Source organism: Hordeum vulgare, chromosome 2H (assembly GCF_904849725.1).
Source record: "Hordeum vulgare subsp. vulgare chromosome 2H, MorexV3_pseudomolecules_assembly, whole genome shotgun sequence".
NCBI lineage: Eukaryota > Viridiplantae > Streptophyta > Magnoliopsida > Poales > Poaceae > Hordeum > Hordeum vulgare.
The window spans coordinates 399910222-399937208 of NC_058519.1; the positions used below are offsets into that span (position 1 = coordinate 399910222).

The window sequence follows — 26987 nt, forward strand, 5'->3', positions numbered from 1 at the left end:
TAAGTACCAAATATTCTGCTACTAGATCTTCTTCCTCCGCTCAGTAGTACGAGTAGTGGTTCTCTGTGCTACCTGCAAGAAAACAAGATACTTTAAGTAAGGTCACAGAGAGGAGCTGCACCTCAACTAAATGTGAGAAAGTTTGGAAACTGTGCATCTATTAAAAATAATAGTGATTAAGTACTTCAGAGCTATCACCCCCTTAATTTTATTGAATTGCAATTTACTGATTCTAACTTGCCCCTCACCTCATCAAGTTTTTCAGGCTCCTCATATAAGTTACTAAGATTGTGTTATAGCTGACGAGAGGCTTCATTAAAATAGCACAAACAGGTACATGATTAAAACTTGCAACAACTAAACTTGAGAGCTGCAAGGCAAATAATAGAACCCATCCCACGAACTCCTAAATATATGTGCTAAAAAGAACCACAAAGTGTATGATAGTACACAGTCCTTATCATAAATAGGTTCCCTAGATTTACAATAGTATGTCCACAACTAATCCTAATAAGCAAACTCATCTATACCTAACCTGGCAACCCAAACCTAATAATATGTCCACAACTAATCCTAACCGGGCAAACTACTGCAGGCAATGCAAGGCAGTAGCAACAGGGGAGGCACAAGGCAGTGGTGGAGACCGGGGCGACCGAGGGCAGTGGGGGTGGCGGGGGACGACACGGGCCGGTGCGGGGGCCGACGCTGGGCGGCGTAGCAGCTGCAGGACGGCGCGGGGTGTAGAAGCTGGAGGACGGCGCGGCGCGGGGCGGAGCTGGGCGGCGCGGGGAGGAGCTGGGCGGCGCGGGGCGGAGCTGGGCTGCGCGTGCAGGAGCTGGGCGGCACGGGGCGGCGGGGACGGCGCGGGGCGGCGGGGGACGGCGCGGTCGGCGGGGGGCGGCGGGGAACGATGCGGGCGGCGGGGCTGGTGAGGCATGCACGAAAGACTTTTGTGTTGGAGAAGATAAGGCACGGGAGAAGATAAGGCAAGGAAAAAATAGGGGAAAAAGACCGCGAGTTGGGCTGAATTGGCGCTAAAATTTGGTGATTCCCGCGTTAGGCCCATTTAGTGTCCCACTGTTGGTCGGGATTATTTGCCGACCGACGATCCGATGGGCACAAGACCTTTCCCGACCGACCGCTCGACAGGAAATTTTCTGGTATTACCGACCGACTGTTTGTTATTGTTAGTTAGATTTCCCGACCGACTGTTTGTCATAAGTTTTCCTGACAAACATTCGGTCGGCGATACTGACTTTTCCCAACACCCGTCCATAGGGAATGCAGTGTCGTGGTGTAGTGGACGTGTGGAGTAATAGTAGTAGATGCAGAAAGTATCGGTCTACTTGTTTTGGATGTGATGCCTATAGATATAATCATTGCCATAGATGACGTCACGACTTTGCGGGTTCTATGAATTGCTCGACAGTAATTTGTTCACCCACCGTCTACTTGCTTGCATGAGAGAAGCCACTAGTAAACACTACGGCCCCCGGGTCTATTCAAACCTATCGTTTCCACTTTCGCTTTTGCTTTGCTTTGTTACTTTGTTGCTTTCAGTTCTCACTTGGCGAACAATCTATAAGGGATTGACAACCCCTTCATAGCATTGGGAGCAAGCTTTTTGTGTTTGTGCAGGCACTTGATATACTCCTTCACTGGATTGATACCTTGGTTCTCAAACTGAGGGAAATACTTACCACCGCTGCGCTACATCACCCTTTCCGCTTTGAGGGAACTCCAACGCAAGGCTCCAAGGCCACGGGGGAAATCCTTTGCATATTTTCCTAGGAAGTCCCTTAAGGCGTAGCCGTAGCAGAAGGATTCCTGGTGCCGTCAACACGCCTATTTTTGGCGCCATTGGAAGGTCTTTTTTTGCAGTAGTAGAAGTATTTCTGGCGCCATTGCCGGGGAAGGAGAGATCTATCCAAGTAGGTTTCAAAAACACATCACTTGCATTTACTTTTTTGCCAGTTACCTCTCGTTTTCCTCTCCCTCACTTCACATTTGACGTTTTCATTTGCCTTTCTCCTTTGTCGTTTTCTTTTGCCTTTTGCCATTTTCCTCTGCCGGTTTTCCTGCTTGCTTGTGTGCTTGTTTGTTTGTTGAAGTCATCATGGCTGAAAACACCAAACTTTGCGACTTCTCGAGTACCAATAATAATGATTTTATTAGTACTCCGATTGCTCCCGCCACTAGTGCGGAATTGTATGAAATCAACACAGCTTTGCGGAATCTTGTTATGAAAGAGCAATTCTCTGGCCTTCCTAGTGAAGATGTCGCATCCCATCTCAATACCTTCATTGAGATTTGTGATATGCAAAAGAAAAGGGATGTGGATAATGACGTGATTAAGTTGAAACTTTTTCCTTTCTCGTTGCGAGATCGCGCAAAAACTTGGTTTTCTTCTTTGCCTAAAAATAGTATCGATTCTTGGGATAAATGCAAAGAAGCTTACATATCCAAGTATTTTCCGCCGGCTAATATCATCTCCTTACGTAACGATATCATGAATTTCAAGCAACTTGATCATGAACACGTTGCACAATCTTGGGAGAGGATGAAGCTTATGATTAGAAATTGTCCCGCTCATGGCTTGAGTTTGTGGATGATTATACAAATCTTTTACGCTGGCTTGAATTTCGCTTCTCGCAATATCTTGGACTCCGCCTCAGGTGGAACGTTCATGGAAATCACGTTAGGAGACGCTACAAAACTCCTAGACAATATCATGACCAACTACCCTCAGTGGCACACTGAAAGGTCACCTGCTAGCAAAAAGGTACGCGCTATAGAAGAGATTAACTCGCTTAGTGCTAAGATGGACGAGTTGATGAATTTGGTTGCTAGTAGAAACGCTACTGTAGATCCTAATGACATGCCACTATCTTCTTTGATTGAGAGTAGCAACGCTAGTTTGGACCTGAATTTTGTTGGTAGGAACAATTTTGGCAACAACAATGCTTTTAGAGGAAACTATGTTCCTAGGCCTTTTCCTAGTAACTCCTCTAACAACTATGGCAATTCCCACAACAACACTTATGGAAATCACAACAAATTACCCTCTAATTTAGAGAGTAATATCAAAGACTTCATCAACTCTCAAAAGATTTTGAATGCGTCCATAGAGGAAAAACTACTCAAAATAGACGATTTTTCTAAGAGCGTTGATAGGATGTCTTGTGATATTGATGCTTTGAAAGTTAGATGTGCTCCTCCCAAGGTCAACTTGGATGAAACTTTGAAAGCTATGCGTGTCTCCATGAACGAGAGCAAAGAAAGAACCGCCCAAATTCGCACTACGCATGAATGGTTTAAAAGGGTGCGTTCCAGTGATGCAAATCACGAAGATATTAAAGTGCTTGGTGTGTCTCCTCTTGAATCTTTGTTTTCGTGTGTCAAACCTATTGATGGAGGGGCTCGATATGAATCCACTTTGGTTGAAAAACGCCCCAATGATTCGGAGTCCACCCATCTTGATGATAAAGGTGTGGAGAGTGGAGTAGAAGAAATCAAAATTTTGGGTAGTAATGAAACTCCCACTTTGGATTTCAAGGAATTCAATTATGATAATTGCTCCTTGTTTGAATGCATTTCTTTGATGCAATCCATTGCAAACTCTCCACTTGATTATAGCCAAAGCAAAGCCTTTACCGCGCATATCGTAGATGCTATGATGAAATCTCTTGAAGAGAAGGTCGTATTAGAAGTCTCTATACCTAGAAAACTTCATGATGAGTGGGAACCTACTATCAAAATCAAGATCAAAAACTATGAGTGCAATGCTTTGTGTGATTTGGGTGCTAGTGTTTCCGCGATTCCAAAGTATTTATGTGGTATTCTTGGTTTTCATGAGATTGAAGAGTGTTCTCTTAATTTGCATCTTGCGGATTCTACTATCAAGAAACACATGGGAAGGATCGATGATGTTCTTATTGTTGCAAATAAGAACTATGTACCCGTGTATTTCATTGTACTTGACATAGATTGCAATCCTTCATGTCCCATTATTCTTGGTAGACCTTTCCTAAGGACTATTGGTGGTATCATCGATATGAAGGAAGGGAATATTAGATTTCAATTTCCTTTAAAGAAGGGCATGGAGCACTTTCCTAGAAAGAAAATAAGATTGCCTTATGAATCTATGATGAGGGCTACTTATGGTTTGAGCACCAAAGATGACTATACGTGATTCCATCACCTTTCGCCTAGCTAAGGGCGTTAAACAAAAGTGCTTGTTGGGAGGCAACCCAACGAATCTCTCCTTTTTCTATCTGTTTTGTGTTTTCCACAGTTTCATAATTCTGTTATGATTGTGTTTTTGTGTTTCTTTTTGCGTTTGTGCCAAGCAAAACCGTTATGATTAGTCTTGGGGATGATCGTTTGGTCATGCTGGAAAAGACAGAAACTTTCTGCTCACGAAAAGAATTTTAATTTTTTATGTAAGAGATTTTGAGTTGATTCTTTTTGCTGCTGATGTCTACCCAAATTCTTCAGACTGTCGTAATTTTTTAAAATTTTTTAAGTACCAGAAGTATACGAAATATACAGATTGCTACAGACTGGTCTGCTGTTAACAGATTCTGTTTTTGTTGTGTTGGTTGCTTATTTTGATGAAACTATGGATAGTATCGGGGGGTTTAGCCAGGGAAGATTGAAAATACAGTAATCCAACATCAGCATAAGTAGAATTTAAGTTTGCTACAGTACCTAAGGAAGTGGTGCTTTGCTTTCTCATACTAATGTTATCACGAGTTTCTGTTTAAGTTTCATGTTGTGAAGTTTTCAAGTTTTGGCTGAAGTTCTTATGGACAAAGAGATAAAGAGTGGCAAGAGCTCAAGCTTGGTGATGCCCAAGGCACCCCAAGAGATTCAAGGATGCCGTAAAAGCCTAAGCTTCGGGATGCCCCGGGAAGGCATCCCCTCTCTCGTCTTCAATCCATCGGTAACGTTACTTGGGGATATATTTTTATTCACCAGATGTTATGTGTTTTTGCTTGGAGCATCTTGTATCGTAGGAGTCTTTTATTTTTGTTGTCTCACAATCATCCTTGCTGCACACCTAGAGAGAGAGACATGCACTCACCGTGATTTTGTCGAGCTTCACTTATATCTTTTGGTAGACAATTCAGCTCACATGTGCTTCACTATACCTTTTGAGCTAGATACTTTTGCTCTTTGTGCTTCACTTATATCTTTTAGAGCACAGCGGTGCGTGGCTTGGTAGGTGATCTATGCTTTGAAAGTAGTCTCAAAAGGGGTAGTTATCCAAAGCGATACGAAAACTTCCACCTTAATGTGCATTGAATAGTTAGAGAAGTTTGATTCATCTCAATTAGTTTTGAGTTGTGGTCTTGGTAATATTGAAGTCATGCTACTAAGGTGTTGTGGATCTAGAAATACTTGTGTTGAACTTAGTGATTCCCGTAGCATGCACGTATGGTGAACCGCTATGTGATGAAATCTCAGCATGAGTAGTCTATTGATTGTCATCCTTTGCGTGGCGGTCGGGATCGCGCGATGGTTTATACTTAGCAACCCTTCCCCTAGGAGTATGCGTTGAATGCTTTGTTTCGATTACAAATAAAACTTTTGCAACAAGTATATGAGTTCTTCATGACTAATGTTGAGTCCATGGTTTAGATGCACTTTCACCTTCCACCATCACTATCTTCTTAGTGTCGTGCAACTTTCGCCGTTGCACAAAAGTCATTCCGAGATATATTGCCATGCAACTACCACCATGACATGTGCCACCACGTCTACATTGCCATTGCATGATTGTAAGATAGCTAGCATGATGTTTCCATTAATGTCTATGCCATGCTAGATCATTGTACAGTACACTACCGAAGGCATTCCATATAGAGTCATCGTTGCTCTAAGTTTTGAGTTGAAAGTGTGATGATCATCATTAATGGAGCATTGTCCCATGTGAGGAAATAAAAGAGGCCAAATATGCCCACCAAAAAAAAAGAGGCCAAAGAGCCCACCAAAAAAATAAAAAATAAAAAAAATATGAGAGAAAAAGAGAGAAGGGATAATGCTACCACCTTTCCACACTTGTGCATATTAAGCACCATGATCTTCATGATTGAGAGTCTCTCATTTTGTCACCACCATATAGCTAGTGGGAAATTTTCATTATATAACTTGGCTTGTATATTCCAATGATAGGCTTCCTCGAAATTGCCTTAGGTCTTCGTGAGCAAGCAAGTTGGATGCACACCCACTAGTTTTCCTTAACAGCTTTCACATACTCTAAGCTCTAGTGCATCATTTGTATGGCAATCCCTACTCATTCACATTGATATCTATTGATGAGCATCTCCACAGCTCATTGATATGCCTAGTTAATGTGATCATCTTCTCCTTATTTTGTCTTGCAACCTCCACCACACTCCACACCACTTATAGTGCTAAAACCATGGCTCACGCTAATGTATTGCATGAGAGTTGAAAAGGTTTGAGAAAGTAAAGGTGTGAAACAATTTCTTGGCCAATACCGGGGTTGTGCATGATTTAAATTCGTTGTGCAATGATGATAGAGCATAGCCAGACTATATGCTTTTGTAGGGATAACTTTCTTTTGTCCTTGTTATTTTGAAAGTTCCTGATTGCCTTGCTAGTTTGCTTGAATTATTATTGCTTCCACGTCAATAGCAAACTATTGTTTTGAATCTAATGGATCTGAACATTCACGTCACATAAGAGGAGTTACAAAGGACATCTATGCTAGGTAGCATGAAAGCATCAAAAATTCATTCTTTATCACTTCCCTACTCGAGGACGAGCAGGAGTTAAACTTGGGGATGCTTGAAACGTCTCAAACGTATCTATAAATTTTGATGGTTTCATGCTGTTATCCTGTCATCTTTGGATGTTTTATGTACCTTTTATATCTTTTTTGGGACTAACTTATTAATTCAGTGCCATGTGCCAGTTCCTGTTTTTTCTGAGTTTTTGGCTCTTTTCAGATCTGATTTTGGAACGGAGACCAAACGGAATAAAATCCCCGAATTAAATTTTTCCGGAACGGAAGAAGATCACGGGGCTTGTGGGCCAAGCATGGAGGGCTACAGGGAGCCCACAAGCCTCCCATCCGCCACCAGGGGGGCGGCGGTGGGCAGGCTTGTGGCCTCCCTGGCGCCCCCTGACCTAGATCCTTCGCCTATATATTCCCTAAAATATAGAAAAAATCAAGGGATCCACGAAAATACTTTTCCGCCGCCGCAAGCTTCCGTTTCCACGAGATCTCATCTGGAGACCCTTCCCGGTGCCCTGTCGGAGGGGACTTTGGAGTTGGAGGACTTCTACATCAACATCATCGCCCCTCCAATGACTCGTGAGTAGTTCATTTCAGACCAATGGGTCCGTAGTTAGTAGGTAGATGGCTTATTCTCTCTCTTGGATCTTTAATACAAAGTTCTCCATGATCTTCATGGAGATCTATCCGATGTAATCCTCTCTGGTAGTGTGTTTGTCGAGATCCGATGAATTGTGGATTTGTGATCAGATTATCTATGATATATATTTGAGTTTTTGTTGATTTCTTATATGCATGATTTGATATCCTTGTAAGTCTCTTCGAGTCTTGGGTTTTGTCTGGCCAACTAGATCTATGATTTTTGCAATGGGAGAAGTGCTTGGTTTTGGGTTATTACCGTGTGGTGACCTTTCCGAGTGACAGTAGGTGCAGCAAGGCACACATCGTGTAGTTGCCATCAAGGGTAACAAGGTGGGCTTTGTCATAGATATGAGATTGCCCATCTACATCATGTCATCTTGCTTAAGGCGTTACTCGGTTCTTTTGGACTTAATACACTAGATGCATGCTGGATAACGGTCGACGTGTGGAGTAATAGTAGTAGATGCAGATAGTATCGGTCTACTTGTTTTGGACGTGATGCCTATAGATATAATCATTGCCATAAATGACGTCACGACATTGCGCGGTTCTGTCAATTGCTCGACGGTAATTTGTTCACCCACCGTCTACTTGCTTTCATGAGAGAAGCCACTAGTAAACACTACGGCCCCCGGCTCTATTCACACCTATCGTTTCCCCTTTCGCTTTTACTTTGCTTTGTTACTTTGTTGCTTTCAGTTCTCACTTGGCGAACAATCTATAAGGTATTGACAACCCCTTCATAGCGTTGGGAGCAAGCTTTTTGTGTTTGTGCACGCACTTGAGATACTCCTTCACTGGATCGATACCTTGGTTCTCAAACTGAGGGAAATAGTTACCACTGCTGCGCTACATCACCCTTTCCGCTTCGAGGGAACACCAAAGCAAGGCTCCAAGGCCACGGGGGAAATGCTTTGCATATTTGCCTAGGAAGTCCCTTAAGGCATAGCCGTAGCAGAAGGATTCCTAGTTCCGTCAACACGCCTATTTCTGGCGCCATTGGAAGGTCTTTTGTTGCAGTAGCAACCCCCGTCAACACACATGGCATCGGTGGCCTTTTGGAATTCTCTATCGCTGGATTCCTCTCCATCGTCTTCATCGTCACCCGCGTCATCTTCCATTCTGTTCTCACGGCCTCTGGCACGCTTTTCCTTTTTCCGCGGGGCCTTACCGCGGCTGCCTGCTCTACCACCGCAACCCTTCCTGGGAGCATTATCTTGGCCCTTCTCCTTGTCGCGCTTATCGTATTCTGCTTTTTTGCTTCTCATCAAGTTGCTCGACTTGGTGACATTCTTGGAGATCGTGGCCCTTGGTGCATTGGATCTTGAAGTATGGCCCATCAGACTTTCCGATTTTCTCTGCCACTGCGGTTCCCAGCAATCAGCGCATGATGCAACTCCCTTGCCCGGGGTCTTGGCTTTCGCCTTCTTGCGAGCGCAAAGGTCACCAGTGTAGAGGCCAACATTGTCTCGCCCTTGTGCTTCTTGTTCCGCTTTCGGTTCCTCCCCTTTGATCCAGGAGTATCGTCATTGTGGTCAGAGTCGACACCGGCACCAGCCTCCTCCTCGCGGAGTCGTCTTCCTTCTTCAGCTCGTGCACACTTGTCCGCCAACATGTACAGATCGTTGACGGTCTTGGGGAGTTTGACATTCATTTTAGCCCGCATCCTCCTATTGCGTACGGTCGAATAAAACACGACAATCATGGTTGCGGGGTGTATGTCACGGATACTGTGGTGGAGTCTACTGAAACTTTGGATGTACTTCCACAAGGTTTCCCCCTCCTTCTGTCGGAGGACTTGCAAGTCGTTGTGCTGTCCTAGCTCTTGGTGGCTACCCGTGAAGGCGCCAACGAATTCGTTGCACAAGTCAGCCCACGATGAAATGGAATATTTAGCAGGTGCATCGGCCATGATCTCACATTTGTCTTAAGTGCCAAAGGGAAATAGTTGGCGAGCACCTTCTCATCTCTTCCTCCCACATCCTGGATGGCTATCGCGTAGATGCCGAGGAACTCTGCTGGGTTAAGCTTCCCGTCGTGCTTCTCTGTTAATTCAGGCTTCAAAGCTCGGCTCGACATCCAAGGGACCTATCACAGCTCGCGAGTGAAAGCGGGACACCCAACCTCGTAAGGTAGGTATCCGCCGGCACTGGGCACGGGGTCGTCAATGTCTACGCCATTGCGCTTGTCAAATTGACGGCATGCTTCTCGGGGTAGTTCAATGGCAATACGTGTGTCCTCCTTCCGCCTTTCATCTAGGACACGCCGCTGGTCTCACTTGTCGCATGTGCCGAACGAGGCTATGGATACAACGTCGGACCCGTTAGGGTGCGGAGCTTGCTCTGGCTACCGTTGGGTTTGCTATCGAGGAGGGGACTGCACCGTTGGGTTAGCACCCTCGACACGACCATCAGACTAGGATAACGTCGCCATCCGTGGGTGACGGAATGGTCCTGCTTGTTGTGATTTGCTAGCTTCGACGATGCCAATCAAACTCTGAATGGTGGCCCTTCATTCATCCATCTTGTCAGTCGCTGGTGGGAAGTTCAACAACAGCTAAGACCGCGCCATTGCCTCCGCACCCATGTCAGACATGGGTAGAGAGGCAGAACGCGACATTGCTTGACTCCTAGTGGAACCAAGAGGAGCATCCTCATGCCCTTGTCGTCGTACATCGGTCGCCGTAGCGGTCTGACATGGGGGAGGCTGAGGTCATGGATTTGTGGCCCTATTCAACACTCTGTCTTGTTCTGGACGAGGCACATGCCCCACAGCAGCACACGTGGCAGGCACATCCGGTGGATGGCGCTCGCTTCGGATTGGGCACCACTATTGTGGTTGCGGCCGCTCATGGGGCGGAAGCGGGGAGCCTGGTGTCCCTTTCACACGTAGCACCAGGGCCAAGCTCGCCAGGACATCGCTGCTACTCGCCTTCGGCATTCCTTGCTCCAGCTTCGGCTGGGAGGACACGAGGTGCGCCCCCTAGGCCGACCACGTCGCCCGTGGTGCCTGCATCGCCATAAGCCACCATGGCGCCAGAAGCGTCCGTAGCAGCAAGTGTTGTGGTCTTCGAAGTAGAAGGATGAGCGTCTATTCCAGTCTTTTCCTGGGAGCCATGATAAAAAAGGGAACAACAACGAAGATCAACACGCTGCTTGCAATCTGAGGTTTACGCGAACGAAGCCCCCTGCATGGCGCGCCAAAGATATCGGTGCAGGTATGCACTCAATCACCTACGGGACCTTTGGCCCCTTTGAGGTTCGGTGGGGAGGTCGTGTGGCACAAAGAGTAGAAACTACAAGGCGGCACGATGATGAGACTCGGGTGTTTTTACCCGTGTTTGGGCCACTATGAAGCATAAAACCCTCCATTCGTCCATCTTGTCAGTCGCTGGTGGGAAGTTCAACAACATCTAAGACCGCGCCATTGCCTCTGCACACGTGTCTGGCATGGGTAGAGAGGCAGAATGCGACATTGCTCGACACCTGGTGGAACCAAGAGGAGCTTCATCATGCCCTTGTCGTCGTGCATCGGTCGCCGTAGCAGTCTGACATGGGGGAGGCTGAGCTCATGGATCTGTGGCCCTGTGCAATACTCCGTCTTGTTCTGGACGAGGCACGTGCCCAGCAGCAGCACATGTTGCAGGCACAGCCGGTGGATGTCGCTCGCTTCGGATTGGGCACCACTATTGTGGCTGCGGCCGCTCATGCGGCAGAAGCGGGGAGCCTGGTGTCCCTTTCACGCGTAGCACCAGGGCCAAGCTCGCCAGGACGTCGCTGCTACTTGCCTTCGACATTCCTTGCTCTAGCTTCGGCCGGGGGGGGGGGGACATGAGGTCGCACCTCCTAGGTCGACCATGTCACCCATGGTACCCGCATCGCCTGACGCTGCCGTGGCACCAGAAGCGTCCGCAGCAACAAGCGTTGTGGTCTTCGAAGTATAAGGATGAGCGTATATGCAATTCTTCTTCTTGGGAGCCATGATAAAAAGGGAACAACGACGAAGATCAACACGCTGCTTGCAATCTGAGGTTTACGCGAACGAAGCCCCTGCATGGCACGCCAAAGATGTCGGTGCATGTATGCACTCAATCACCTATGGGACCTTTGGCCCCTTTGAGGTTCGGCGGGGAGGTCGTGTGGCACAAATAGTATAAACTATGATGTGGCACGATGATGAGACTCGGGAGTTTTTACCCATGTTTTGGCCACTATGAAGCGTAAAACCCTACTCCTGCTTTGGTGGATTGATTGAGGAAGATGAAGTTCGCACAGAGTTCTGCCCCGGCAAGGGTTGCCGTAGAGAGCTATACGTACGTACAAGTGCACTTGGCTCTAATCCCCTAGGGTTCTGAATCTACTAAGTGTAGAATCTCCAAGTGTCTGAATCTTTTGCTAGATTGCCTCGAGCCTCCTTTTATAGCTCAAGTTGTAGTCATAGTGGCAAATAGTCATGATCAAATAGCAAACGGTGCTATTATACCTAACTCTGGCACTTAAGACAGAGCGCCATAAATGCAGCCTTAGGTGGCGAGCGGGGTGCGTTCCCAGCAAGCTCCTCCCATGCATCTATGAGCTGGTCATGGCTTGGAGTCTTGACACGCCTGTGGACGGGTGTCAACAGGTCGTAATGTGTCTTCCGGCGCGCCACCACGTGTTTATTGAGAACCACCTAGTCATCTGGGAGCTCGACACCTCATCGATGAGTGACTGGTGTAGCGATGAGGTGGAGCTGTGGCAGGTTGGCCCACACTTGCTGGGGAGGCACCCTGCCCGGTCTTGGTGAGGATGCATGTGCCTTTGCCCCTGACGGGTGTCGTGGGTTCTTGGTATGCCTTGCGTTGTATGTACGGGTCTTGACGGCGTCTGGTTTCGACTCTTCACTTGGGTTGGTGGTTGCTCTTGAGGGGTTGTGCTCTTAACGCCTCTGCAAAAGTCGGGCGCACTAGGTACCCCATTACTAGTGCACCGACACCCAGTAACACAAGGGGACAAGATGCGTCTTTGTGTTGCTGCTACTAAGGATAAAACGATGGGGTTTATTCATATTGCTTGAGTTTACTTTGTCTGCATCATGTCATTGTTCTCCATGCATTACTCTATTTTACTTAATACTCTAGATGCATGGTGGAAAGAGGTCGATGAGTGGAGTAATAGTAATAGGTGAAGGCTGGAGTCGGCCTATTTGTTTATGGATGTGATGCCTGTATACACATGATCATTGCTGTGGATATCACATGACTATCCGCTTTAGTGTCAATTTCCCAAAAGTAATTTGTTTACCCGTATGCTGTTTTTCATGAGAGATGCTAGTAGGAAAAGCTATGGCCCCCGGGTGTATTCACAACATATTGATAAAACCTTCATTATCTTGCTTCCATTTACTTGTTTTCATTTTATCTTGCCATCTACAATTATGTACACACCTCACTTGCTTCCAAATAACAAGACAAGAGGATTGACAACCCTCTTGCCCGCGTTGGGTGCAAGTGGTTTATTCTTTTGTGTGTATCCGCTGAAGACAGTTGTGGTTGATATTCCTATTTGTTCAATAAACCTTGGTTTCATAACTGAGGGAAGTACTTAGCCACATTTTGTTGCGATAACCCATTCCTCTTCACGGAAAACACAACACCGATCACAAGTATCAGGAAGGCTTTCTAGCGCCATTGACAGGGAATATCGTCACCAACGACCAACTAACTCCACACAAAATTTCATCCACTTGTTCCTATTTTTATTTTTTGGTATATTTATTTTATCTCATAAAAAATAAAAATACAAAAAAATGGATAGGATTGTTCTTGATGTAGAAAATCTTAAAAAGCCTCCTAAGCAAGATTTTAATGAGAATATTAAATCTATCCAAGTTTCTATTAATGAAAGTAAGGAGAGGACCGCTAAGTTGAAAGCTAAGCGGGAATTCTTAGAAAAAGTTCTTCCACCCGGTTTTTATCGGAATCATGATGAAGATCTTAAAATGATTGGTACTTCTCCTATTAAATCTTTGTTTACTTTTGAGAATGTTAGTGATAAAGGGACTGGATATGATCCAACTGTAGTAAAGGAGTGTCCCGTTTGCTTGGTAGTTGATGATTTTGATGCTAAAACTGAAAAAGTGGGTTTCGAGAGGTCAAAACTTTAACTAGTGATGTGCTCACCATTTTGGATTACAAGGAATTTAATTACGATAATTGCTCTTTGGTAGAATGTATTTCCTTGCTTCAATCCATTATTATGTCACCCAATGCTTATGAACATAACAAAGCTTTTACTCAACATATAGTGGAAGCTATGCTAAAAGCTTATGATGAGAAACTTGAGCTTGAAGTTTCTATTCCTAGAAATTTGCATGATGAGTTAGAACATACTATAAAAACTAAGATAAACAAATATTAATGCACTGCTTTGTGTGATCTTGGTGCTAGTGTTTCAACTATACCTAAAACTTTATGTGATGTGTTTGGTTTCACTAATGTTGAAGAATGTTCCCTAAACTTGCATCTTGCAAATTCTACCATCAAGAAACCCTTGAATAAATGATGTGCTAATAACTGAAAGTAAAACATTATGTGCCTATAGTCATTGTGATTGATATTAATTGCAACCCTACTTGTCCAATTATACTTTGAAGACCCTTTTGTGCAATCTTTGACATGGAAGAGGGAAATATAAGGTTCCAATTTCCATTAAAGAAAGGAATGGAACACATCCCTAGAAAAATAATTAGGCCACCATATAAAACAATCATGAGAGACACTTCTGGGTTGAATGTCAAAGATGACAACACTTAAAACTATGCAATATGCCTAGCTAGGGGCGTAAAATAATAGCGCTTGTTGGGAGGCAACCCAATTGATATCTTTATTTTTGCTTTTTTCTGTTAGTTTGTGATAACATTATTATTTTCTCTGTAATGATTGTGTTTTTATGTTTTAGTTAGTTCTTGTTCCAAGTAAATCCATTGGGATGATTTGCATGATGAGTACAATTGATACGGTGCAAAAACATAAACTTTGACGTCTAACGCAGAATTGTTCTGATTTTACGGGAACGACTTTTACAGCTGATTTTTTACATAGTATTAATATGCAAGTTCCTCTGGTCTTCCTAATGTTTTAGAAATTTTGGAGTTACAGAAGTATAGGTTCATTACGGATTACTACCGACTATTCTATTATAGTCAGAATCTCTTTCTGCATGTGTAGTTTGCTTGTTTTGATGATGATATGGATTTTATCGGGGGGTATAAGCCATGAAGGAGTTAAGATACAGTAAGCTAAGCTAAAATAAAATAACAATCAACTTGTAATAGAACTTGAAAGTATTTGATATATTGCTTATACTAATGGATCTCACAAAGTTTTGTTGAGTTTTATGTGATTGAAGTTTCCCAGTTTTGGGTATTGTCTCGATGGACAAAGGATTGAGGAAAAGAAAAAGCCCAATATTGGGGATTCCCAAGGTGCCCCAATGTAATATTCTTGGAAGACTCAAGCATCTAGGCTTGGGGATGCCCTGGATGGTATCCCGTCTTTTCGTCGCAATGCATCGGTATGTTACTCGGAGCTATATATTTATTCGTCACATGATATGAGTTTTTCTTGGAGCATCATTTGCTTTTGTTTTCTTTTACATTTAGTTTACCAAAATCATTATTTTCTGCACATGCCTATTTGGGAGAGATACCACACCATCACAATTTGTAGAATATTCCATGTCCTTCACTTATATCTTTTGATCTTAGAAGTTGCTCGAGTACTTCACTTATATCTTTTTAGCACGGTGGCATGAAGATTTTCTAGAAATATTATGCTCTCTTTATTCACTTATATTTGTTTAAGAGATGGGAAAATAGTGATGGTAATTGGCATGGTTCATAAGACTAGATAAAAAATAATGAGTATTCACTGAGTGATAATTAGAACCATCATGTAGCACATATAGAGAAATTGTGGGTTAATGATATTGATGTGGTGATATGAAAAAGGTGTGAGAGCATTATTAATAATTTAGACATGTGTCAATATTAAGAGATGTTAAACTTCTTGTTCATCTAAAAATTAAATGGGCATGGTGATGATGTGTGAGCATTTCTATCCCTCGTTGAAATCCTAGTGTTATTTTGAGTGGGAGTTGCATGATGGTTAATTCCTACCAAGCCTCTCCCTCGGGGCTTCATGAGTCTTCATGACTAACGTGCCACCATGGACATATGTAGTGTCACCTCCTCATATTTTCTATCCTCTTCGGTACGGTGCATTTCTACCTCTTGAGCTTGCATTGGTTTTTCCCTTGAAGAGGAAAGGGTGATGCAGCACAGCAGCAGTACGTATTTCCCTCAGTTTGACAACCAAGGTATCAATCGAGTAGGAGTATCAAGATGAGGCACCAATGTATCTACGCAAAAACAAACAAACTTGCACCCAACGCTGTAAAGGGGTTGTCAATCCCTTCACAATTATTTGCAAGGTGAGATCTGAAGGTGAAAAGTGCAACAAAGTAATTTTGTGGAGCTGAAAATAGGATGTGAAGTAGACCCGGGGGCCATAGTGTTCACTAAAGGCTTCTCTCATGATAGCAAGTATTACGGTGAGTGAACAAATTATTGTCGAGCAATTGATAGAACCGCGCAAAGTTGTGATGATATCTAAGGAAATGATCGTACATATAGGCATCACGTCCAAGACAACTAGACCGATGCTTTCTGCATCTACTACTATTACTCCACACATCGACCGCTATCCAGCATGCATCTAGTGTATTGAGTTCATAACAAACAGAGTAACGCCTTAAGCAAGATGACATGATGTAGAGGGATAAATTCATGCAATAGATATAAACCCCATGTTTTTACCCTTGATGGCAACAACACGATGCGTGCCTCGCTACCCCTTCTGTCACTGGGTGAGGACACCGCACGGTATGAACCCAAAACCAAGCACTTCTCCCATTGCAAGAATTATAGATCAAGTTGGCCAAACGAAACCCACAACTCGAAGAGAATTACAAGGATACGAAATCATGCATATAAGAGATCAGAGGAGACTCAAATAATATTCATAGATAATCTGATCATAAATCCACAATTCATCGGATCTCGACAAACACACTGCAAAAGAAGGTTACATCGGATAGATCTCCATGAAGATCATAAAGTACTTTGTATTGAAGATCCAAGAGAGAGAAGAAGCCATCTAGCTACTAGCTATGGACCCGAAGGTCTGTGGTGAACTACTCACGCATCATCGGAGAGGCAATGGTGTTGGTGAAGAAGCCCTCCGTGTCTGAATCCCCCTCCGACAGGGCACCAGAACGGTCCCCAGATGGGATCTTGTGGAGACAAAAGATTGCGGAGGTGGAAAAGTATTTTCGTGGCTCTCTCTAGTGTTTCTGGAATTTTAGGGAATTTATAGGCGAAAGAAGTAGGGCAAAGGAGCCACGTGGGGCCCACAAGCCTGGTAGGCGCCCCCCAGGCCGCGGCTAGGGGGCTTGTGACCTCCCCCGGGGTCCTTTGCCTTGGTTCTAAAGTTCCCTGTGTATCTTCTGTTACGGAAAAAATCATTCCACAGATTTTATTCCGTTCGGACTCCGTTTAATATTCTTCTCTGAAAAGGGTCAAAAACACGGAAAAAACAGATAGTCTCACTTGGCACTGAGTTAATAGGTTAGTCCCAAAAAAGAAATAAAATAGCATAATCATGCATACAAAATATCCAAAGTTGACAAGATAATAGCATGGAACCATAAAAAATTATAGATACGTTGGAGACGTATCATGCATCGCCCGTCCACACCTTGAGGATCGGTGCAACTTTAGCTGGTGCATCCAAACCCCATGAAATGACACGCCCTGTTGCACATAAACATGTTTATATCCTCCTTAAAACAGCCACCATACCTACCTATCAACACATTTCCATAGCTATTCTGAGATATATTACCATGCAAATGCCATCGTCACTTCACATGACTAATTTGTTCATCATCATAATGCTTTGGATGATCATATCACTACTAGGAAAAGGGCTATAGATAATATAGACACTAATGGTGCACCAGACAAGTGGTGCGCCACTACTATATAGCAATGGCGCACCATGTGTAGGTACGCCATTAGTGTCCATCACACTAATGGCGCACCACACACACGGTGCGTCACTACTAACAATTTTTTCCCAAAAGTACTAATGGCGCACGGGGGCAGAGTGTGCCATTACTAGTTTAACTAGTAATGGCGCACCAATCACCCAGTGCGCCACTACTATATTTTTTTTTGCAAAACTACTAATGGCGCACCACCAGCTGGTGCGCCATTAGTAACCTGGTTACTAATGGCGCACGAGCTGGTGGTGCGCCATTAGTAGTTTTGCAAAAAAAGCATCTCCTTGCCCCTCCTCTCGCTTCCCCTTTCCTCCATCTCCCACCCTTCGCTCCCTCCCCGCAGCCTCCTCACGCAGCCGCAGCTAGGGTTCCTCGCGCCGCGCCGCCGACCAGCAGAAGCAGGAGATGCCGCCGCCCGCCATGGCGACGCAGCAAGCACCCTCCCCTCCCACGCCGCCCCCGTGGTCTTCCCCATGACCCTACCCATCCCGCCGCCGCCGCGCAGCACGGTGCCGTCCTCCTCCACCGCCTCCCCTCGGCTGGCCGGCGAGGTCCCGGGCTCCGATTCGCGAAAAGGTATGAGCTTTCTGTCCCCCCGTATTTCCAGCAGCGCCGCCCAGATCCGCCCCCGCCAAATCCGCCCCCGCCAGCTCCCCCTGTATGGACAGTGATCTTCTTCTCGTTCGTGAAATTTTCTCATTGAGTTCTATTGGAAGCTAAATGCTGGCTGTCATCAGGTGTTTGGATAAGAAAAATGTCGCGGACAAGCAGGTGAGGTGGATGTATATCGGTGAGAAGAAACAGGAGCTCGTGCCCAACATTGAAAAGGTAATTAACGAACCATTCGGATGCCAAAGCCTTACATACGTTGCTCCACGAGTAATTAATCTTAAATTGTTGGATGGTGCATATGATTAGTTCTTCTCACATTTGTTTGTGCGTCACCATGCCAAGCAGGTGAGGATGGCGGAGAACAGCAGTCGGATACAGGAGCTGGTACCCAACGTAAAAAAGGTATTGAACGAACTGTACGTATGGGCACGGCTCTGCAAGGAATTAATCCGCTAGTAGTAAAATTGTTGGGCAGTGCATGATTAGTACTTTTCCCCGTTCATTAGGATCGCTCATCACATAGAAGAAGCATCGCTAAGCTGCGGAGGAGGACGGAGATCAGCAAGCGGGTGCGGAATCTGCAAGAGCTCGTCCCCAACATGGAGAAGGTAATGAAACAAACTGTTGGAACGCCAAAGCTATACACTGACATGGCTCTGCCAGGAATAAATCCACTGGTAGTATGAGATTGTTGGACTGTTTTACTTTCCCATTTGTTTCGTGTGCAGAACTAGCAGAGTGGTGTTGAGCTAACTGGTTTACTTGACATCCCATAGCAAACCAACACGTCCGACATGTTGGATCTGGCTGTTGATTACATCAAGGAAGTCCAGATGCAGATCATGGTATGTACATGTACATATGGTGGATATACAGTAGTAAGATAACACCGGAAATGCTAATATCAACTAGATTAGCTGTGCGATCGATCGGGGGCATTATGCCTAAATCCACCGAAATCAATAAGCATGCTACTAATTTCTTTGATGAGCCCCTTTCTGTTTCTGTTGAACATTTTGAATTTTGTTGAGCTGACCACGCACCTTGTCATGGCGCTTTCGCTTGTTGATTCACTGAAGGTGATGAAGGAAGAAGAGGCGATTTGCAAGTGCTTGCCGAGCAAGCAGAACCACTCGCTGGTTGATGAAGCTCAACAGCCGGCGCAAAGCAAGCCGACGCTGGATGAAGCATCCGCGGTACCGCGTACCCCTAGCTAGTATCTTTCCTTGTTGATTCTAGGCACCGTTGGTAGTAGCACAAAAAATTTCTTTTGCAGGCTTGCTGTAAACATGTAAGCTCCTTTGAAGTATTAGTCTCCATAGACAAATTTCTTTTGCGTGTACTATGTGTCTTCTTTTGCCTTCTTTTTTAAGTTACTTTTTCTGTTTACAGAAACAGGACTTAAAGCAGACTAGAATAAAAAAATTAATTTGTATTTATAGGCAAGTCACACCATGAGAATGAACACCTTCAAGCTTCATGGTTATCAATTATTCTTGTAGCAGCTGAAACAGATGTTACAGTTTTGCGGCAAGTTGGCATTTGAGTATTTGGAAAATATGATTTAGGTGTGAAATAAGTTAAACTTTGAGTGCAAATAAATATCAGCTCCAGTGAAACATATGATTTGTTATGCTGAATGCTCACATGTTTGATTTAACTAATGAAGATTCATTTGCAAAATGCCTCAATGTCCAAGCCAACAGCCTGCTAAAGGAAAAGAAGGTTCTTTTGTAATCGTTGATGTAATTTTGAAAATATCTTGAAAATTTGTCCGGTGCTTTTATAGTCATCGATGTAACTGAAACCGAGTTTCGCCTACAATGTGAAATCTTATGGTGGTGTAATGCCAAGACAAAGTCATCTGAGAAATCAAGTTGGTGTGTTTTCTTGGCAAATGAGAAATGTAACTTCAATGCATGATGCATTTCAAAATAGTTGTGCACATGCATATAACTCTGTTATTTTTTTATGTGGCTAAAGCCTAACCATATCTTGACAAAAAATGCAGTACTATATTTGGTTTATACCTTTGTTATTCCATTTGATTTTATATGATTCCGTAGCGTAGCACGGGCATCTTACTAGTGAAGATAAAACATCTTACTAGTGTGCTCTCTTAATGGCATTTTAGGTATCTTGGGATGATTCCAGATGTTCAAGTGTATCGCACTACATGCTACACAAGTCAGTTTTGCAGGTTGCTCTGAAATGCGCTGAGTTAGATACAGCCGCCTGTCTGCGCCAATTTCTTGCTCTTGGTGCAAAGGTACTTCTTGTTTTTTTCAAATGCAGTCCTGCTTCACTTATAGGGAGTCCTGGCCAAGTGCTCCATCCGCGCCTCTAGAGATAATGCTGCGAGCTCGTCCTGGCCAAGACCTGTCTGCTTCTGTTGCTGTTTGGAACGACTCCATCTTCTCTTTGTTTCACTGTTTGCATACACCCCTTCTAAAGTGTTAGTTGCAGTGTGAGACTAGAAATATTAGACTGACTGATTCCATATTGGAGTTATGTTTCTATTGATCAAGGGTCCATATTAAAGTTAGATTTCTTCATTTATGTTATGTCCCACCTCACAAAAGCCTTTGGAATGAGCTATATAATCACTGTATAAGTAACCTATTTATAATTACACGCGCCCCTTTAGCACTATGTTTGTTACTCATCCATTCTCCTTTAAGATGTTCTTCCAACAAATATGATCTATACAATGGTATACAAAGTTCAAAAACTTAGAAGAAAGTGTCATGTGAGAATTTTGATAATACATAGAATAGGTCATACTACCATGGACATTTGTAACTTGGTATAATTCAGTGCTTCTTTAAATAGGTATAATTAATTATTTATATATTGTGCTTTGTGTAGATTTTTGTTCCATTATTTGGTCTGTGCTACTTTCGTTTGATAATATGTTATGATTTTCTGTCGTGCATCCCACGGATTTCAGGTTCATCAGTTAACTTGATTCTTCTCTCTGCCTATTGATATTGTGTTAAATGAGAATCTATTTTTGTCGTTCCAATCGGTACTACTATTGATTTCTGTACTGTTATCTTTACCAATATGATACTTTCAAGGTTTCTTGGACTATGCTTGATTAGGAACTGTGATGCATGGGGTTATTTTTGAGTTCCATTCATTGTTTCAAAAATCATTCCTCCCCCTTGTAAATTCTAATCCCATGGTCTTCTGAAATCCATTCATTGTTTCAAAAATCAGGTGCCTTTGTTGTATACATGGAGCCCTGGCATGCTGATATTTTTGAGTTCCTTGATCTGAGGAAGAACCATGGAAAGGTAAAATGTTAGCCTAGCATTATCTAATTACTATTTTTGTTTTGCAACTCAAGTACATAACCATTCAAATCTTATGTGCTTTCTATGATATTCAGATTTACCTCATACATTTAAAGAGCACCCTGTCCTACAGATGCCTCTGCAAGTCTTAGTTTGCTGCAATTTATGCCCATACAAGAGAATAGTTGATATTAACATACTATTTATGTAGTACATTTTTGCATAATATGGAGGCTTTTAAATAATTATCTGCTTACTGTGACCCAAACCTATGCACTTTGTTTGTGATGTGTGTTTCTGTCATATACCATCTCTAGAAGGTGTTCTGATGAATGCCAATTTAACAGGAGGAGAACCGTGCGAGGGATCTTTTCTTTGCTCTCTGGGTTCCTGATCTATTCATGCAAAGAGTACAAAATAATGAGGATTGGTACCTGTTTTGTCCTAATGAAGCTCCGGGGTTGGCTGATTGTTGGGGTGAGAAGTTTGAGGAATTGTACAAGAAATATGAGAAAGCAGTAAGTTCAAAACTCTACCCATATACAGCGAGTTAGAAAGGAACACACTTCAGTAATCCACTTTCTAGTTTCACGGCAAAGAGAAAAAGCTCATTCCAGCATACACCCTCTGGTTTGACATTTTGAAGGCACGGATAGAAACTGGTACACCTTATATGCTCTATCTTATTGTTATGGATTCAAGGCTACTTAAGGCATGGGGTCATTAACCAACACACAAGGCAGCATGACGGCAACTCTCTTAAAAATAGATTAGTTAGGATTGGATCCCAAACATATATAATTGATCAACTCTCTCAAAATGTAAGATGTTTTTTGACATCGAGATTAATTAAGCAAGAAAACATGAGGGATACCATCCACTTTTCATACTCCCGTCCAGAGCACGGGCCCATCTTTCTCTCCGCAAACCTAGATTTGGGTTGTATCGCTGTGTATTATATTTGCTATTGAGCTATGTATGTATGGATGCTATGGAACTATATGTATATATGGATGCTATGGAATTTTGGATGTATGGATGCTATGGAATTTTGATATATGGATCATGAAATTTGTTATGCAACTTTGCATATATGTTATGTGTTGTGGATAAGTAAAACTATTGGGCACATATTATGTATTATATACATATGTTATGTGCTGTTGAATTTGTGGTTTTGGAACAAAAAATATATATGCTAGAATACCAGATACTAATGGAGCACCATGGGATATACTAATGGCACACCTGGGAGGCATACTAATGGCGCACCTGGGAGGCATACTAATGGCGCACCTCGGAGGCATACTAATGGCGCACCTCAGAGGCATACTAATGGCGCACCTGGAAGGCATACTAATGGCGCACCTGAGAGGAATACTAATGGTGCACCTGGGAGGCATACTAATGGCGCACGTGAGAGGCATACTAATGGCGCACCTGGGAGGCATACTAATGGCGCACCGTGAGCAATACTAATGGCGCACTGCCTGGTGCGCCATTAGTATACCAGACACTAATGGCGCACTTGTGGTGCGCCATTAGTAAAAAATATAATGGCGTGATGCTAGTGGCGCATCTATAGTGCGCCATTAGTAGCCAAAATAGGTGTGCCATTAGTAGGCCTTTTCCTAGTAGTGTATAGAGCTTAAGTAGTATTTGTGGCAAAGCCACCGTTTATCATATTTTTTATACATGTCATGCTAGAACTTTGCACATCCTGGTACACTGTTGGAGGCATTCATTCATAGTCATATTGTACTATCAATTTACATATTGATATGTAAGTAAATAAAAGTGTGATGATTGTCATTATTGGAGCATTGTCCCAGTGAGGAAATAAAAATGAGGGAGGCCAAATGAGCCTACCATAAAAAATGAATGAGTGAAAAACAAATAAGGGACTTTGCAACTATCCTTTACCACATTTGTGCCTCAAAGTGGCACCTTGTTCTTCATATAGAGAGTCTCGTGTTATATCATTCATATGCTAGTGGGAATCACTCTTTCATAAACTTTTCTTCTATATTTCGATCACGAGATTCCTCGAATGCCCGAGGTATTCATGAGCAAGCAAGTTGGATGCACACCCCACTTAGTTTCAGTGGAACTTTCATAAACTTATAGCTCTTGTGCATCATTTCCATGGCAATCCCAACTCCTCGCATGATATCTATCAACGGGGATCTCCATAGCTCATTGGTATGCCAAGTTGATGTGAGATTATCTTCTCCACTTTTACCTCTTTGAAACCTACCACCATATGCTATTCCACCTTTATGCTAAGTCTAATGGTTCATGCTCATGTATTGCGTGAAGAATGAAAAGTTGATGCATATTGAAAAAGTACGATCCAATTGCGTGACTTGGACACCGTGGTGGTTGACATTTGTATTAATGTGGTGAAGATGGAGACATTCCTTGCTAATATAATAAATATGGATGGGGGTAAAACAATCTTTGAGGATTGTATACTTTGAAAAATTATTTATTTGCTGATTATACTTATAAGTATTGATATGTTTATATTTGTTAATTCATCATTTCTCAATGATCATACATGCATAAGGTTACATCATGGATAGCATGCCACATCAAAAATTATGTTTTTATCATTTACCTACTCAAGGACGAGCAGGATTTGAGCTTGGGTATGCTTGATATGTCTCCAACATATCTATAATTTTTTATTGTTCCAGGTTGATATATTATCATTCTATAATACTTTTGGGGTATTTATTTACCAATTTAGAATATTTTGAGCACTGACCTATTGACTCAGTGCCCAGTGCTAGTTGTTGTTTTCTGCGTGTTTTCACTTTTCAAGTTATCCATACCAAATGAAGTCCAATTGCCCTGAAAATTTTTGGTTATTTTTTCTGGACCAAACGAAGACCAACGAGCATCGGAAGAAGGTTGTAGGCCTCACGACGGGCCCACAAGATAACATGGCGCGATGTGTGGAGGGGGGCGCCCTCATTGCTTGTGCCTCCCACGTGACCCTCCTGACTCCATACTTTGGCTTATAAATTATCGTCTACCCTAAAAACACCAGAGGGGGTCACGAAACACTTTTTACGCCGCCAATGGGAGGCCATATGGAGCTCCGCTCTGGCACCCTGCCAGAGGGGGGATTGATCATGGAGCGCCTGTTCAACAACCTTGCTGCCCTCACGATGATGTTGCAGTCGTTCGCCACACACCTACGGGTACATGGCCAGTACCTAGATGGAAATCTCTCTCTTTTTATCTTCAATATAATTATCATCGCATCTTTGCTTTGATCCATATGATGCAATTCCTTTTGTGGAGTGTGTTTATTGGGATCCAATGAATTCTGGTTTTATGTTCAGATTATTCATGATAAATATTTGAGTCTCCTCTGAATACTTATATGATTCTTATGTGCATGGTTATGATAGCTTCATAACTCTCTCCAATCCATTGAAATAGTTTAGCCAATTAGATCGATATTTCTTTGGTGAGAGAGGTGCGTTGTTGTAGGTTCAACATTGTGGATTTCTATATCTCAGTCACAGAAGGGGACACGATGCGTCTTTGTGTTGCTGGTACTAAGGATAAAACGATGGGGTTTATTCGTATTGCATGAGTTTACTTTGTCTACATCATGTCATTGTTCTCCATGCATAACTTTGTTTTACTTAATACTCTAGATGCATGATGGATAGCGGTCGATGAGTGGAGTAATAGTAATAGGTGCAGGCAGAAATTAGACTATTTGTTTATGGACCTGATGCCTATATACACATGACCATTGCCGTGAATATCAGATAACTATTCGCTTTTCTATCAATTGCCCAACAGTAATTTGTTTACCCACTGTATGTTGTTTTTCATGAGAGATGTCGTTAGGGAAAGCTATGGCCCCTGGTTGTATTCACAACATATTGATAAAAGCTTAATTACCTTGTTGTCATTTACTTGTTTTTATTTATCTTGATATCTACAATTATCAACACACCTCACTTGCTTGCAAATAACAAGACAAGGGGCTTGACAACCTCTTCCCTGCGTTAAGTGCAAGTTGTTTGTTCTTTTGTGTGTAGCTGTTGAAGACGGTTGTGGTTGGTATTCTTATTGGTTTCATAAACCTTTGTTTCATAACTGAGGGAAATACTTACACACATTGTGATCGATAACCTGTTCTTCTTCACAAAAAACCCAACGCAGATCACAAGTATCAGCCCTTCAGAATACCATGAGACAATCAACACAATACATATAAAGAGATTATTGGATCACTTATTCAACAAAGTAATAATCATGCAAGGGTTCTTCCAATTACTCAATAGCTAACACATTAATCAAACATCATAGAGGGAGAGGGTAATTTACAAGCACACGGGAAGCCAGTGGAGGAGAGGAGCATGGAGTGGACGCCAGTCGTGGTAATGGAGATGATGGCGACACCGTTGATGATGACTGCACCGGCCTAAATGTTTATGCATGTGGTGAGGGTGACCCCTCTTCCTCCTCTTGGATTGGTCCTTCTATTCTCTATGTAGGTGGTCTTTGATCAGCAATGGAGATGGATGATGGATGTGTGGATGAATGAATGAGCAATGAGACGATGTCTAGGGTTGATGGTTGATACTTGTGATCTGCATTGGGTTTTCGGTGAATAGGAGTGGGTAATCGCAGCACAATGCGGGTAAGTATTTCCCTCGATTAAGAAAACAAGGTTTATCGAACCAATAGGAATATCAATCGTCAACCGTCTTCAGCGGTTCCACACAAAATAGCAAACAACTTGCACCCAACACGGGCAAGAGGGTTGTCAATCCCCTTGATCTCATCATTTGCAAGAAAATGAGGTGTGTAGATAATTGCGACCTACAAAATAAAATAAAATACAAATAATAACAGTGAGGAAATTATAAGTTTTCTGATTATATAAGTGAACAGACACGGGGGCATAGTGTTTTGTAGTGGCATCTCTCATGAAAGCAACATATGGTGGGTAAACAAATTACTGTTGGGAAATTGATAGAACAGCGGATAGTTATGTCATTTTCACAACAATGATCACATATGTATATAGGCATCACGTCCATAAGAAAATAGGTCGACTCCTGCCGGCACCAACTACTATTACTCCCTCCATCGACTGTTATGCATCATGCATCTAGATTATTAAGTATAACAGATTAGTGCTTGGGGAAACATGATATGATGTAGACAAAGTAAACTCAACCAATATGAATAAACCCCGTTGTTTTATCCTTAGTGGCAGCAACACAAAGATCCAACTTGTCCCCTTCTATCACTGGGATATGGAAACTCGCTAGGTTGAACCGACTACAACACACCATGCAAAACCAATTCAATGGATCGAAGATAATTACGAAGATATGATGATCATGCAAATAAGAATCATCAAACTCAAAGAAGACTCAAGTTTTTTCATGAATAATGTGAACATAAACCCACAATTCATCGGATCGTAACAAACACATCATACAAAAGAATTACAATGGATAGATCAAAGCGAGCATGTGATGATCATTTTATTGAAGATCAAGAGAGCGAGAGACATCTAGATAC

At 43.0% G+C, this 26987-nt stretch overlaps 1 pseudogene; it reads left to right on the plus strand.

Moving 5' to 3' along the window:
- Positions 1–10960: 10960 nt before the first annotated feature.
- On the plus strand, positions 10961–19434 carry LOC123427596 (annotated as a pseudogene).
- The last annotated feature ends 7553 nt before the right edge of the window (positions 19435–26987 follow it).